This window comes from Gymnogyps californianus, chromosome 27 (genome assembly GCF_018139145.2).
Source record: "Gymnogyps californianus isolate 813 chromosome 27, ASM1813914v2, whole genome shotgun sequence".
In the NCBI taxonomy this organism is placed as follows: Eukaryota; Metazoa; Chordata; class Aves; order Accipitriformes; family Cathartidae; genus Gymnogyps; species Gymnogyps californianus.
Genome location: NC_059497.1, coordinates 1,736,264 through 1,752,840, shown reverse-complemented (window position 1 = coordinate 1,752,840; position 16,577 = coordinate 1,736,264). Strand labels below are relative to the sequence as shown.

General features: G+C 42.4%; 1 long non-coding RNA gene across 1 annotated transcript in view; it reads right to left on the bottom strand.

Moving 5' to 3' along the window:
* LOC127026340 (uncharacterized) overlaps positions 1 to 14,644 on the bottom strand; it is a 71,806-nt gene extending 57,162 nt beyond the window's left edge. Inside the window, exons 1-2 of the long non-coding RNA XR_007767739.1 lie at positions 14,421 to 14,644; positions 12,066 to 12,191 (exon numbers count right to left, since the gene is read on the bottom strand). This is a non-coding gene — a long non-coding RNA (uncharacterized LOC127026340). The remainder of the gene's footprint in view (positions 1 to 12,065; positions 12,192 to 14,420) is intronic.
* Between the last annotated feature and the right edge of the window lie 1,933 nt (positions 14,645 to 16,577).

The window sequence follows — 16,577 nt, the reverse complement described above, 5'->3', positions numbered from 1 at the left end:
GTGTGTTGCCGTTGCTCGTTAATATAAATTGACATCTGCTGAGTCTGGAGGTAAACTCTGTGTTCTCCTGCCATCCAAGCTGGAATAATACTCCATCTGCTATGTTAATGCAGCTGAACATCACTTGTCCCTTAAGTCATCCTTGATAGGCATAGACCTGGAAAGACTATTTGAGATGATATGGAGGTTATATATTGGACTTCTCTAAATATCTTCTTACACTGCAAGAAAAACTACTGAAAAATATCACCTTAGGCTGTTTAAGCCATACTGGAAAACATCGCATTCACACACAGCTTTCATACTCAGGCACTCTGATATAATTTTGAATTTATTTCCAAAAGAGCTATTTAGTAGCAAACAGTTGGAAGCTACATTCACAAGTCCAAGAATAAAATTCTGCTCAAACCTATTATACTCACTGGTATATACCAGGCACGATGAACCCAAATGCTGATTTTTCACACACTGAGGCATTTTCCACTAATTTCAGAAAAATTTTTCCTTTGCAACAGAGTAAGTTTGTAGTCTTTGGCTGAAACTTGTGCCAGCCACAACAAGGATAAGGAAATTAAAAAAAATCTGCCTTGTCTAAATTCACCAAACATGAGCCTAGACACATTTAAAATAGGAGAACTACAGGAGCTAAATTTTTAGTGTTTGAGACAGGCCCTGTTCAGGGCCTTTCTGACTTAGGAGCTCATCTCAAAGGTCAGGAAGCTGTGGCACCTCTCCAATGCAGAATCGGTCCAGAACCCTCCAAACACTGGAGTGCTCCTATGGAAGAAGCTTCCTCCACCTGATCCTCCTTCAAACTTTTGCTTCATATCAGCATTTCCCTAATGAAAACCCTCTGTAACTTATAAAAATGTTTGAAAATATTTTCAAAAATCTGCTTGGAAATTTAAAGGAAAATCCATGTCAGATCATTTGAAATCTGACCGTGAAGAATGTTTTTTGGAAAGCGTTATCCTAAGCAGCACAGCAGCAGCAAAGAGACTATGTATTGTGAATCTATGAAATATTTTTACACGTCCTGGTGTTCATGCAGAGTAATTAAGGGAAGTGTACGACAGCAATTGCGAATAGCCTCTGTACCCGGGCCTTCTGGTGCCAGGGAGGTGCTTCTGGGCTTTTGTAAACATTATCTATTTACAGAAATGCTTGGTCCAGTTGTATGTGAAGCGTACCTTTACCCAAGCCATTAACGTGATGGACACGGGTCTGTGTTTATACCTGACTCCGTACAACACGGTCCTCACGCGGCTCACAGGGAACCGCGCTCATTTTCTGCCCAAAGCTGGTCGGCACTTACACTTCCCAGACATTCCTGTCTGAGATGCAAGCACCAGCCTGGTATCATGGCAGCATAAACCCAGTCACCACAACAGGAAAACCAGAGGAAGAATGGGGAAGAGCACAGGCTTCTTTACAGTTTTCTGATATCCTAGGAGTCCCTTTTTTGAGGGGGAAACATCTCCAAAGCCACACAAATGGTGTCCACAATCTAAAATATCATCATGGGTTTTTCTCCTCATTTGCTTTTAAAAATTGTTCTCCGATTGAATCCACAGGGATCCTGAAGGCAAGAAAATGTGCTCTGCATGATGAAATACTTACAAAAAAGATTGCAGTGAGAACAGGACCGGCGCCTGCTCCACTCACGCATTGGAAGAATTCGGTCATATGTCAAACATTTCAAAACACGAGGAAAAAAAAATAAGCTCAAGGCAACTCCTGGAATAAACCTTTGGGGACCCAATGAGAAATTGCCACCAAATGAAAGCATTACAAGAAAACAGATGGAGAATAAGAGAGGAACATCAGAAAATCAAATGACATGTTTAAAAGGGCAAAACATCAATACTACCCAGAGAATTGATAAAATGTGTCATTTTAAAGGATGCTGTAAAGCAAAGAAATCACGAAATGCATTATGACTATGAAAGAGAAGAAGAGAAAAAAAACACAGCACATGCATCTACCTTTATAGATAGTTCCAGTATCCAAGAAATTAGATTTTATTTTCAAGAATGAATGTATATATATGTTAATATATAAAGGAAAAGGCATTACTGTTCACAAAAGGTTTGAAATCATTAGAGAATGACAGAATGTGACACATGAACATTGGCAAGATTTGTTAATTTACCTTGGTAAAAGTTACAGGATCCACTGTTTGTGCTTAGAAATCCCTCCTAACTACATTTCTTCCTGAACCATGCCTGTTGTGACATTCACGTGTTTATGCACCCTCTGTTTGCTTTCTTCTGAGCCACATGAGTGCACAACGGGGACACTCTTTACTGTGTATCTACTGGCAAATTGAATATGAAAAACAAATTAACTAAAGCACTTTGATCATTGTATTAGATACTGGTTGTTTACCTACGGGACCCTTGTCTGAAGAGGCTCTGACCACATTATCCAGAATAACTAGTTTAAGAAATGAGACATGAGATGTTTCAAGTATGTACCAATTTACTTTGTTACATGTAGAAGAAATGAAGGAAGAATTAATCCCTCTAGCATGAAAAACTCTTAGAAGTCAAACTATATCCCCAACAGGAAGAAATGAGGACAGCTTAAGAATTAAGAATGGCCTGTGATGTTCATTGGACTGCTGTTAGATGCTCGTCATCTTAGTTTATATCATCAGGACCACTACCTATTTCATTAATCAGCTGCAACAGGTACTGTCGTGCTAAGCACTAGGAAAAAAAAGGATAAATCCATTTTTTTAAAGTGAATATTCAGCCACTCCAGATGGGAAGCAACGTTCAGACAAGCAGTATTTGTTTCAACGAGCAGGCCCCTCGCACTCCAAGTAGCTGCAGAGATGTCGATAGCCTGGAGAGAAGGTGTCACAGAACTTGCAGAAAGAAGTATAGCAGTGAAAAAGTTTTAGGCTGAAGAAAAATCTGAAGCTCACAGGAAGGGTGGGCATGGGGACAAAAGAATATTTCAGAAAAACACAAAAGTTGAATTAGATTCAAAAGCCTTATGTTCAGTGCTGATAACAGCACTCATAACAGTAAGTGATAACCAGAAGTGTAACTTCAGTAAGTCTCTCTCCTAGCCCCAAACCAGAGAAGACTCCCTTGGTTTGTATTTCTAGAAACCTGGAGGTTTTTTCAAAAGGTAGCTGAAGCTTCCTTCTCTGCCTGCCCCCCCCCCCGCCCCCAAGTCGGGTAGCAGTGGAACAAAACTGGGCTTTTCCCATCACATCTCAGTGTTCCAGTGTTTTGGATCAAGACAGAAGACAGAGGTATTCAAATATTTTGAAACTGTAAAGATAATGCTGCTTGGAGTTTGTCTGCACAGATGAGGGAGGATAAAAGTGGAGTGACATCTAATTTCAGGGGTTTTTTGTCTTTAATCACATAAGATTCATAGTTTGCATGAAAATCAGCCCGCACCCTCCTCATTTGCAATCCTTGCACAGAGACAAGAATCAAAGCTGTGTGCTGATCACTAAACTGGCTCACCCCCTCAGTACAGTCCTGCTGGCTAGCATTAGAGAGAGACTTTGCATAAAAACCATGTTTGGATGCTCAGCCTATGCTTGGATTAAGAGTATAGGGTATCTGGCAAACAGAGGGGTTTAGGTGGATTGCAAACAAATCATACAAAAGTATTGAATCTTCATGAAAAATAAGCTGGTTTTGCTGATAATGCACCAGAGTAGCAAACAACAAAGAGGAAAACAGCAAGATCAGATGAAGGACTCGGAGTTCGTATCAAAGGCGTGGCAAAGGGTAATGTACAAGGACTTGATTCTGCATCCTTTTGGAAAAAAACAAATAATAATAACCAGCTGCAACACTGCTGTTGATTCCTAGGCCAAACAGCTCCGTTCACATTTCTGAGAGCAGCATGGCCTACCTCTCCCAGGAAGGGTCCCCAGCTATGAGACAGCAGACGCGAGTCCTCTTCCCACCTCTGCTGCTGAATACCTGCGACATCAGGCAAGTCCCTGGGCCTCTGGTTCCTTCCCGGGCTTTGTCCATCTTTCCTATTTGTAAATCGTTCAGGGCAGTGACAGCTTTTTTCCAGTTTGACAAAACAGTCTCAGAGTGGTCCCTTACGTGCTACTGTAAATACAAGGTTAGGTATCTTTTCTAAATTGCCTTGGAGAGAAAGCTGTCTTTCCCAAAGGAACAGAAGACATAAGGGAGCCCAAAGTTAAGACCTTCAAGGTGTATTTTTTATCCATGTACTGTACACTTATTCCTCTGAATGACCAAAGAAGGTGAAATACAATTACTGAGTTCTCCTGGTGGGTTTTGGTTGGTTTTTTTTTTTTTTTTACTTTTATTACCAGTACCAAATATTTATCTCAGTAATACTCCAATTATTCACTGAAGTCATTGTGCTGAGTGTGGCACAGTGACATAATGGAGAAGGCCTAGCAGTCTAAGTTGCCCATCACGGCAGCATTTATTGCTAGCCCCAGATACAGAGAGTAATGATTTTTTTTCTTCCCCCCAGAATTTTCACCTCTTAAAAGTATTTTCATGCTTGCACCAAAGTTATCTTTGTGATATAAAAACTAATCACTAATTATATAATTTATTATCAAGGTATACTTTAAGTGCTAAGATTTTAAAAGAATTGACTCAAAGTCTCCTGACTTTTCACCACAATCTTCCCAAGCTCCTCACAACAGAACAAACATGCAATCAGGAATAAGTTGCATTAATGAGTGACACTTTTCTTGCTTCAGAAGTATTCAATGGGCTGCCTCTTTTTTTTTTTTGAGTTGCACTTGTTTTCAAAGAAAGTAGATGAAAATGTAGATATAATTTTGGAATAATTGCATGTAATCCATTGGTCACAGAAGACTAAATCACACCATTTTCTCTTTGAAACTTCGTCACTGGTTTCCCAGCTCACGGGGCTGTGAGCTGATCTGAGCAATGCCGTGCTGCGCGCTGGGGATCAGCTCCCACGAGCTCCTCCTCTGCCCGATCAAAGGGAGCATCTTGCACAAAGAGAGCTAGAGAGCATCTGAGAAAGATCCAGAGCCAGCGATGAGACAGACTCCTGGAGAGGCGCGGGGCAGCGAGAAGGTTTACTGGCCTCTGTTTAGAGCAGGTTGTTTTGCCAGCATGACTTCACGGGCCCAGACCATGTGCACCAGGTTCTAGGACTCAGTCTGTATTGCAGACACAAGCAGCAACCGAAGGCAGAGCTGCCTGGGATGTCAGTTTTTGGTTCTCCCTATGCCAGGAGAAGGCAACCTTATAGAAATAAAAACCATTATCCTGCAGAAGCGCTCTTCGCTCAATGCGGCCATACCAGCAAAGCTCTGCTTTATGCTAATTCAGTGCATCCATCCTCTACAACCTGAAAAAGACTTGCTGGAAAAAGTCTTGCCAGTATATCTGCACTGAGGACTTTTTGTACAGCTTTGATGGTCAGACATCAGACCTTTTCACAACACTAGCCACTGTCGTGAGGAGACAGACATTTGTAGCGTACTCTACCACAGACTGTGGAGAGAACCTCACCAAAGATGGTGTGGGAAGAGCTTCCAAAGCTATCTGTTTGCTACTTGCAGGTGCTAATGTGACACCAGGCATCTTAGAAAGAAAGGATGTAAAAACCTCAAGAGGACATCCCATCCATTATACTGCCTAAGAAAGGGCAATCTACCTTCTAGCTGTCCATTACACGAACAAGTAAATGAGCAAAATAATCCATACAATATATCAGTCACAAATAAATTCATGCTCTTACTACAGTACAATTTCACTTAACTCCTAATGTTTTAATTGCGCCCCCACCTTCATTCAAACATTATGATCAGGTGCTGTTTATAGGAGAAGGACTCTTGCTACAAAGACCCAGTTACTACTGGGATTCCTACCAGTAGAGCACCTGTAAATATTTGATGCAGTTTTAGCATAGTAAGCAGAGGGAAAAGTTTCCCCAAACAACTCTGGTCTACCTTTGTGAAGCGCTGATGTGCTGTGCAGCCGCGGCTGCCCTGTCAGGGATCTGGCATACTGGCAGTCTTGAAAGCAGAAAATAAGAAACTCTCACACTCTGATTGAAAATTATGGAAAGCAGGTCTTTGTTGTTGCTCACGCCTGCCTGCCTGGATCTCATAGGTAGCTAGAAGCGTACCTTCACGTTTCATAATAGATGAGATGTAAAACTAATTTTAAAACAAACTATTACCATGAAAGTGTTTCACTTTATCTCTGTATAAAGACTGCTTTTCACATCCCTCCTTGGCTGCTGCAGAGCTGAAAGTCCCAGCAAATAATTTATAAAGAATGCATTAGAGGAGATGTGTACTTACAGCGCTCGTAAACACCTGTTTCAGAGGCCCAACGTTAACTTGCAGTTATCCATCATTTATTGAATCACAGATGAGCAATCATTGGCCAACTGCTGGTGTTCTTGCGACTGAGATTGTGTCACACTGAAACCCCCTTTATCTCTGAATTATTAAAATATGGGAAGTTCTAAATTGACTTACAAATGGGACTTGTCGTAAATCTCCACGTGCATGCATGCATCTGCTTTTCAGGCCAACATCACATGCCAAGGAAATGGCAGCATTAGATATAAGATAATTAGGCATAGGTTAGTACTATAAGAGCAAGTCAGGCACCCAAGCTGAAATGAGACTTCCACATGGCCAGGGCAATTTCAATCCCCAATAAGAGAATCAAAAAACTGATAAGAAAAACCCCTAAAAAACAGTAAGATTAAGCATGTGTCTACAAGGCGATCCATGATACAACTCTCCTGCGAAGAACTGGGCAGAATATGTTTTCCTGTGCTGTAAACATTTCAGAAATAACACACCAGTTTCCCCATTCCGCATCAGAGTGGTCTTAAACATTACAAAATCCACCATGGAGGAAAAAATAAAATAATAAATAAAAATGCAGATAAAGTTTCTACCCCCCAACAAACAGAGATTCTCTGAGCTATGGAAGAACCTACTTTGAATTCCTGTTCCCAGTAATATGTAATTATTTATGTTTGGTTTATTTTTTTAAACCGGGAATTCTAGTATAGACGTAGGTTTCATTACAACCGATTTGTTCCTAAGAAAAGCTTTGATTTTTTACATGTATATATTCGCTGGGAAAACATGCACACACACCCAATCCCTGATTCAATTCACATTTTTTTCCAGGGCCAGACTTCCCTTCCATTTTATTTATAATGCTTGCATGTGTTTATATCCATCCTGTATCCTATAGTCTTGGGAGTTCAGAAATGAGGTAGGTCAGGGATGAGCTGCACAGACACCTGGGTCTTGGCTCAAGCCAGCAGCAACCTCACACTAAAAAGATTCATTTCCAGTTCCCAATCACTGCAGCCCTTCTATTCATATGTGTCTGACTGATATCCTGGATTATACTGTTAAGAATTAATTTCAGAAGCACAATTCCAGCATATAAACTGTGCTGCTTGTTTTCAGATGCCATCATTTAGAGAATGTTCAAGGGAATTGTAAAACAGGATTCACTTTATGATGCGGATGAAGTCAGCACTGAATTCTAAATGAGCTGGATACCGCATGCTAAACTGTGTCAGCAACACCTCAGTGAACAGAAATATGAGCTTTTCTGTCTCTTTGAGACACCTCTCCTTGAGTGATCCATAGTGGCATCCTTATCAACCTAGACAGAACAGACTAGATTCTATGACAAATCTGTCAGTTGTGCAAGGTTTGAGATACGTTTCCAGCTGGGTGTAGTCAGCAGGTGTAACAAGGATGTGGTCTCTCAGATGAGTACTTTTCAGAGTTGTAGTTTAGATAATATATTAAAACTATCTGAAACATGATTTCCCATTCCCTGCAGAGATCAATATCCAGTGGAGCTCTCAGACCCGAGACAGCTTCATAGCCCAGTTTCCTCCTTGCTTCATTGCAATGAAGAGGTATAACGCTCTTCCTCATACCCTGTCCACCTCCTCTGTCAATGTTTCCTTGTATTGCAAGTGACCTGTAGCATCCACATGACCACCACAAACTAGGAGGCAAGATTGCAGTTCTGACCCTAAGAGTTTGTAAACCAAGGGATCTGCAAGCAGTGGTCACAAGAGTGAAGAAATGGAGCTCCAATAAATAACCTCTAATGGCCCAACTATGCCTTGCCCCCAGGGCTGTACATCTCCCAAGTACAGACACGCTCATGTGACCCTGGCAATCAGGCGTATAGAAGAATGCATGAATCGCAGTACTTTCCATATCACAGTATTTGCAATATTCCATATACTTAGAACGAGAAAGAGCATAAGTGCTAAAAATAGGGTTAGCTCACAAGCACTAACACTCTGTTTACTCAAACCACTCTCCTTTCAGTACCTCAGGATTTGTGCCCTGCTCAGCTGTGCAGAAGTAATCAAAATGGTACCCTGCATCCATGAAAGATCTGAGAGCACAGCAAGTTTTGACTTTTGAAGTTTGTGCATCCAGCCATAGAAAGAAATAGGTGATTGCATCTGGCACGAAAGTGATAGATTTTCTTAGGAAGACTTTGACCTGAAGTACCAGGATACAAGCAATTGATAAAAGCAGTGTGCTTTCACTTTGTTTCATCTCTTCCTCTCCTCGCTGCAGCTTGATAGACCAGACCCATGACTAAGATGTGAGGCGCTTAAATTTCACTGCCATTGACACACACTTGATATGTCGTTTGGGCTTTACCCATGGCAGGGTAGGATCTTAAAAGAGCATACTTTATTATATTTCAATAAAAGGCAGTGTGGTCAAAATAGCAACTGCCAATTTGCAGGACAGTGTGGGTTCCAATCTGTCTGTTATTTATGTTATAATGGAAATGGGATGGAAGAAGTGACAAATACGCGTAGCAGATATGATGAGCATCCAGACGGAAAGGCATTATTAGCAAACACTCATTTAGCAGAGGCAACTACTGCTGCTACAGCCTGGGTAGTGTATTGGACAGAACATGAGCTTGGAACAGGAATACCTCAAATGAACATGCAGAGAAGAAAAATGATGAAGGAAAATATCACTGGCGCGGCTGCATATGGCAGTGAGTGCCGTGCCAGGACTGGGATTCCTTCAACCACCGAGATGAGCAGAGTTCTGCATCCAAACATCGCGATTAACTCTTTGAGTGTCCCTCTGGGATCTGAGGAGAATTAGGAAAATGGGACTTCAGACCTTGCCTGAGGTAGTGCCTCGCTGAAAACCAAGCGTACCTGGCCAGATGCAGAGCGCTGCGCACTAATCCTGCACAGTCTGGCCTAGACGAGAAGAGAGAGGAAGGAGCGGGCTCTGACCCCAAGGCTGGGTTGCTCTGCTGGCACAGCCTGTAGCTGACACCAACGGGTTTATTTCTGATGCCTCTCCCATCTTGTGCTTTCTTGTGCCCATAACACTCACGCTGCTCTTCAGTCTAATAAAAACACAGAAAGAAAAAACCCCAAGCAAGCCACCAACACAGCCAGCATCCTCCTGTCTTCCCCACAGAGGGAATTTATCACTGCCCTGCACACAGCATCGACTCTCACCCCTTGACGCCGATTCCTACAAACCCTGGGCTAAAACCAAAGCGATTTACTGACCGACCAGGCAGCAGATCCGGGCTCTGCAGGGCAATGTGTGGCTGCCTCGCACAGTGCTGCGATGGCTCTTTTTGACTTTGTTTTTGCTTCTTTGGAGTGTCTACAGCCCTTCGCAGTCCTGCTTCTCGGTGCTCTGCTCAAGCCACATGCATCCTCACAGCAGGTTTGCTGTTATCCACAAGAACAACAATATTTCTAACAGGATTCTGAAAAAATTCATTTACGTCAAAAAATCTAATTTTGTACAGGGTTTCCAGACTCTGGTGACAAGGCCCACTCCTTTCTAGGGAAAACACTGACAAAGAAAAGCATCTGCTGAACTTTCAGTGAGCTCATTGACTGCAGGCTCTTCCTTGAGGGAATGCCAGTCCCCAGGTGTATGCAGAGCCATTACCACAACAGGGTTTTGATCTCCACAGAAATCTTTGAGTCTGCCTCCAACACAAGCAATGATAAAATAAAACTTAACCTTTTCCTTAGGAAAAGCCAAGTGGGTGCTTCTCAGAGCACAAGCTGCTCTTGGCAGGCGTTGGCTCTACCTTTCTCTGTTTTTCTAAAATCAAAAGTGAAGCTGGAACAATGGGGATGCAATCCTTGACTGTGTCGTCTCCCTTTCACGACTCAAATCAGATGCATTGTTTTGACGAGGAAGCACTAGAAGAGACCACCACCACCTCGGCAGCCCTCTGTTTCGCCCCTGCTGCCCTCTGCCAGCCCCGTCCCACTGCCTCCTGCCCTCGGACTGACAGCCACCACCGTGCACACAAAGCCTGCACCCACAAGTCTGATTCTGAATTCTGGTAAGACCGTCTGCCCTTCATTTATATTCCTTCTCTTGTCAAAGTGATGGTGACATTAACAAGCATACTCGGAAGGGGGCTTTGTGCCAATTAACAATTTCTCATTAGCTTAATTAGGGGACACATGTTTTTAATCACAGCTAAGAATGTGGAGTGATTGAAGAATTGATTCGGAGCTTTTGAAAGCATTACTGTCAGTGCATGGAATTTAATTTGGCAGATGTGGTTAAAGAAAGAGAGCAAGGGCCTTAAGTGACTTTGGCTAAATGAGCTTAAGAGCAGGCTGAAGCACAAGGAGCCACAGTTACATGGACAATAGTTCCCTATCACCACCAATGACAGTCTACTCTGACTTTTCAAGATATTGAGAAACACGTATAAAAACACCACCACCAACACTGATTTAATTCTTGGATTGGTAGCTCTCATTTTGCAGTACAAATATGTCCTGTCTGCTAAGTGCTATGCCTTCTCTGAGCAGGACATACTCCCTCCCAGCCTTCTCCTCCATGATTACCTTCCCCAAAGATGAAGGAATTACAGCAACCTGGTTGTTTTCTCTCAGACGTTTCAGTTCCATTCAAAAATCTTCTCCTAGACTCTTAAATGCAAGAGACAAATGACTCTGGGACATCATTCAACCAGGGGTAGGTTCCTATGTGTAATGAGAAGGCCTCAATATCAACCAGAGCATGTGAGATACTCCTCCAGTGAGGCTCTGATCAGGCTTACTGCTGACACAGAGCCATCTGCAATAAGAGACCTTTGCAAACCAGATGAGATGCTGCAGCTTTAGTCACAAAGAACTCAGTCCACATCTCCTTGGCCAGAATTCAGCCTTTCTATTACTAAACAGCTAATTGACATGCCTAATTTGAGTTCCTAGATACCATAACTTCCTTCTGTTCAATGGCTTCACCCCCTAAGATATAATCCTTTTTGCTTATCAGGGAAGACATTTATCACTTCAGAAATGATCATCTAAACACTGACCAGGCCAGTGCCATCTCCCTAGCATGAAGTTCAGACTACCTCAGACCTCCTTTAGTGTCAATATTATGCACACTCTCCTCCTAAGTTAACCCCGGCAATTCTCAGAGGAGAAGACAGCAAGTAAAAGGTGTTTTGAAGTCATTCGTGTTAAAAGTCTGTCAGTAGACACTTGAGCCAGAGTCGGTGTCAATGCAGATCAAAGCTGTGACACCTGAACCAGATGTTTTGAAAAAGTAACTGTGGCTTCACTTGCTTTTTCATAGGGTAATACACTGTGTCACAGAGGGAGATGGAGAAACACAGACCTATCAAAAGGGCTTCATTGCCAAAAATGAAGATGTAATATTCTTGCTGCAGGAAGCAAATGCAAACACTGGTATCTCTCTGCCTGTCCATCTTCCTGATCAGCAGTTGTTGTTCCCCTGCTCATTGTAACTCTAGTTTTCATTTAATAGTGTTACTTAACATATCCCTTTTGTCATCGTATTCTGACCTTGCCTTTGAAATACTGGAACATAAGATACTGTAGCATTCGCACAATGCAAGAAATGATTACATTTACCAGCAATAGTATATATAGGAATAAAAGCCCCAAGGTCTTTGATACCAGTAACAGTATTGATGCGAGTGCTAAAATGAGTGGTTTCAAGCAACAAACACATGAATGGAACAACTGACAGTGTGGGCTTGAGAAAAAGAGGTTACCTGTAATGCAGCTGGGTCAGCAGATCTGAACCTGTTTCTACACTTCCTCTACAGACCATGAGTCTGTCATCAGAAGCCACCTTTTTTATCCAGTCTTCTGCTTCACAGACCACATCACTGCCTTCTCTGTAGAGAGAAGGAAGAGATTAAATGGCTACCCAACTTTAAATACACCTGAAAACTAATTACACTACAGACTTTCATTGCCTTGACCTTGTGTTGGCATTCACACTCACCATTGTAACTTGGTACTATTTTACATGTAGACTGTAAATGACTGTACAGTCTTGGGCGATAGATGTTCAAGGACTACAGCTTTGATGAATACCTGTATTGCCCCATGTCTCAGCTGCTATGAGTCAGGTCTGCTGTTTTAATGCACCCTCATTCTGCATCGACAAGTCCATTCCTCTTTTAGGAAACTGAGCTGAGCAGCTTTGTTCTAGAGGATGTCTTGTCTGCTGGTTTCATCCATCAGACTTTGGAGAGTCACAAGTTTTAATTTCTTTCACATCAGCCACCCCCAAGGAATTTCCTTATCAGGTTGCAGGCGCAGTGCAGGTATTGCAACAACAAATCCTGGTTGATTCCAAATCACCTCGGAGCTGTTTGTCACAGGCCTACACTGACCTCGTTAAAGCTTTGTTGTCTTAACAAATTTGGAAAATGTCATCTAAAATGAGAACGAGTTCACTGTTTACTAAACGTGCATGTAGATATCTTGTTTCTCCCCTTGATTTGTTTTTAATGTATTCTGCTTTTCCCCACCCAAATGTAATAAATATTGTGGAAAGGTTAAGGTCAGAAATAGATGGATTCTCTAAGCTAGTAGACTGGAAATATTCAACGAATGAAATCAGCAGAACTGAAGCCAGCTCTAATAGCTTTCATCCGTTATGTTTGCCTTCTTTCACTAATCTAATGCCCATGTTTTTGTAGGAAAGGAGTTAAACATAACTTTTTTTCTTCCCAGATTTATGAGTAATATGTAGCAAATCGGGCAGATCACTCATGCAAACAGTAGCCTTCCAATTCTCAGAAACATTCATCTTGAATAAAAATTGTATGTGGGATTTTTTAGAAATGTCACAGCCCTTGTGTAAGTGTAGCTATTGATTTCACCTTTAGAGTGGCAATTATAAGATATATATGCGATGCCGATGTTGTTGTTAATGAAACTTATCTTTCCTTACTCAGTATTCTGTTTATTTTCTTAGATATAGAACTTGAGGGAAGTTAAAAATCATGCTGCAGTATGAGTTGGTGATGTATTACAAAAGGTAATCATATATTACAGAGCATCATTCATCCTGAAAGATCCCAAACTGCTTGTGAAATATTTGCACAGGCACCCATTTTCTAAAACAGTGGCAGAAAAGAGACATTATAAGGATCCTGCTGCCCTTTCAACTTCTACACAAAAATCAGGACGCAACAGGTTTTGTAGGAGTCAAGTCAGCTTGTGGAGCTGTACCAGTACAGAGCAGGTCACTCTTCACTCCTGCACTGGAGAGCTTAGAGCAGGAGCCCTTCTCCAGGGAGGGGACAGGCAGCTGCGCTCCCTCTGCCGCTTATCATTGCAACAGAGAGACTCAGATTAAATACATGAGGAGGAATCCCTAATTTTAATGGCAAATGTAACATTGGATGGACCTTATGCATTTTCTTACCTCTAAAGATGAAGGGTTAGGCTGTCCTACTGAGACCTAATCCATATTTCCAGCAGAATTACATTTATCACATCTGTTGATTCACCCAGCTGGTTTTGGATGTCATGCTCTTTTCTGCTTCCTATTTCTATTTCTCTCTCTATAGCTAACTTTTCAAAGTCAAACTGATGACATATTATGGAAGACAACTGCATTTTACACAGCATCATGATTTCTGAACGTCTTTGTCACCCACACAACAATTCTGGTTCTCTAACAATATTAATGGATACTTCCCTGAGGCAATGCTAAAATAGCCCAGAGAACCTTCTGATGAGGGCAAAGCCGTTTATGGGGTGATCCATCAGAGCAGTGGCCTGAGACCCCCAGGTCTGACAGGCTACAGCAGGCAGCTGTGCCCAGCCAGCAGCGTGGGGCTGGAAGGGAACACGCTCACATTCTCTACTTTTCCTTTTTGCCATGAGCTACAGCATCAGGGAGCCCTTTGGGAAGCGTCCACGTCGCATCCAGCCATTCTGTGCCACCTGGAGACACAACACCCCTCCAGTTTGTTTCAGATTCTACACTATTATGTTTCATAGAGACATTCAACTTTGGCCGAGAGCAAAAGCTGTATCACCTCTCAAATCCTTTCTCCAAGGCTAACAAAGACACCAGGGAAGGTCAGAGAAGTAAAATTACATACCTTCTGTAGTAACCTAGTTGAAGTAAATGGAACGACCTTCATTCACATACACAGAGTACATGTTCAGCCCTTGAAGGCTCCATCCCAGAAGGGTCATTGCTGGCTAGCTAACACGCAAGGCTTCAAGCCACCTTGCTCACACACCAAGCTCTTCCTCATCACTTTTCAGAGCTTTCTACTACTTTAGGATCTGTTCTGCGAGGAGACCTCTCCCTGAGCTGGATTATTCAGCAGAAAGACAAACATTCACACACACACACACAATGAGCAACATCCCACCAGCATCACCCACACAACCCCAGCTCCCTGACTTTATAGCTCAACTGCAGCGATTTTGGACACACCTGCAGGCATGACTCAACAGCAATTACCACGCAGGCTCCATAAATTATACTGATTAATTGATAACAGTAACTTTAAGCACCTGCAGTTTTGCAAAATAAACAAACAGTCAATTAGAGAAGCTTACAACTCACACCTGAGTCACGGATCCTCTGCTTTTTTTAATTCCTTTTTTTTGGTAATAAACCTGTGATGTTAGCCAGAACTGATACTCAGGCACTGCTTCGAATGCTGTTGTCAGTTATCAGTGTTCAGTTCAGAGGATGAGGCCAAGAAGTCAATGGCCAAACTAGTCTATAAAAGCAGGTCAAGGAGAAACAATGCACTGGGGAAAATTAGACAAAATTATCTATTATCAGCTGAGTCTTCTGGGCAATACAAGTAACAACAATGACCAGTAGGCTACCCGGCTCAGGTGCTTGAAAAATAGCTGAAACTCACTGGAAAAAGGAGAGCTTTTAAAAACACTGAAATAGAATAATTTTTATAAAGAATAAAATTAGCTTAAATATTTGCAGACTATGAAATAATTACTGCAAAGATTAAGAAAAAGAGGGAAATTGTTAAACAAATAAAATGACTATAAACAAACACATTTCTCAAAGAAATAAAAGGATTATTGCAAAGCTTGCCTGTGAAAATTGATAAAAAGCCTTATTCTTAATTTTCTCTCTATCCATTAAGAGCTAGCCATGTGGAGAAATTATTAGTAGCTGTAATATTTCAACCTGTATTTTTAATCAGTCATTCAAATTAATGCAAAGCAGATGGAACAGACCATATTTTCCTAAATCACACCCATTAAAATATGTAATTGAAGTTTTTGAGCTTGGAAACTAAAACGTACTACAGCCACAGTCCCAAGTCCCACGTTATCGACCCTGACCTACCGAACTGAGGGCAGGTACTGCGGATTCCTGACATGTCTGGAGCATCTCCCACGCCATACTGCGGACGAGCCCTGTTTTGGGAGTCCTCGTTTGGAAATGATTTGTAGAAAATAGGGCTATTAAAAATGTGGTCTATATTTTTTCCCCCAAAACAAGGACCAGTCTGTCTAATCTATTTTTGGCAGATATTTGTCTAACTGGTTATTAAAAATCATCGGTGGTAGTTCAAATGCAGACTCAAAACTGGTCTGACATGGGGCATATCTGCTGCTCTCATGCGACCGCATCAGAGCGGAGCCATCGATCCTTCCCATGTCCATGACGGACCCCATCTCCCGTCCGTAGCTCCCGTGAGCCTCACTGTAGCTGGGAGCACAGCTGTGAGCCTCCTGGGAGCACTCACTCCCGTTACACCCAGTGGGTGTGCAGTCCAGGCTCGTGCACCATGCTTGGTACAAGTCGACGGGTCCCTGCAGCCTGGTGGGTCCCGGGGCACGTGCGAGCCGGCAGCAGCACCCAGGGAAAAAGCAAGAGCATATGCACCACCAGGACAAACACGTCTCCCTCTCGCAGAGATAGTCTGGCAAGAGCTCACATAAAGGCGTGAAGAAAGTTGCTGCCAGGATGTAAGAAAAGAGGGGAGAAGACAGCTGGCCTCTGAGCACAAAGCACGATCTTTCACACAAGCAGCGAGGCCAACAAAGCCTTTCCTCCCCCCGACGCCCCTTCTGCTCCTTCCCCATTCAGAGGAACCGGCAGCCTTGCCGAAAGACTAACGAAGGTTTATGCAAACTGCTACTGACATTTGGAGACCAATTAAGCATATGTGCATCCACCTATGCAAAATACGAGCGTAGTAAGCTGTGTAACAAGGCACCCTCTTTGGAAGGGGCGATTCTAGGACATCCTCCAGTGAAGCACGTCT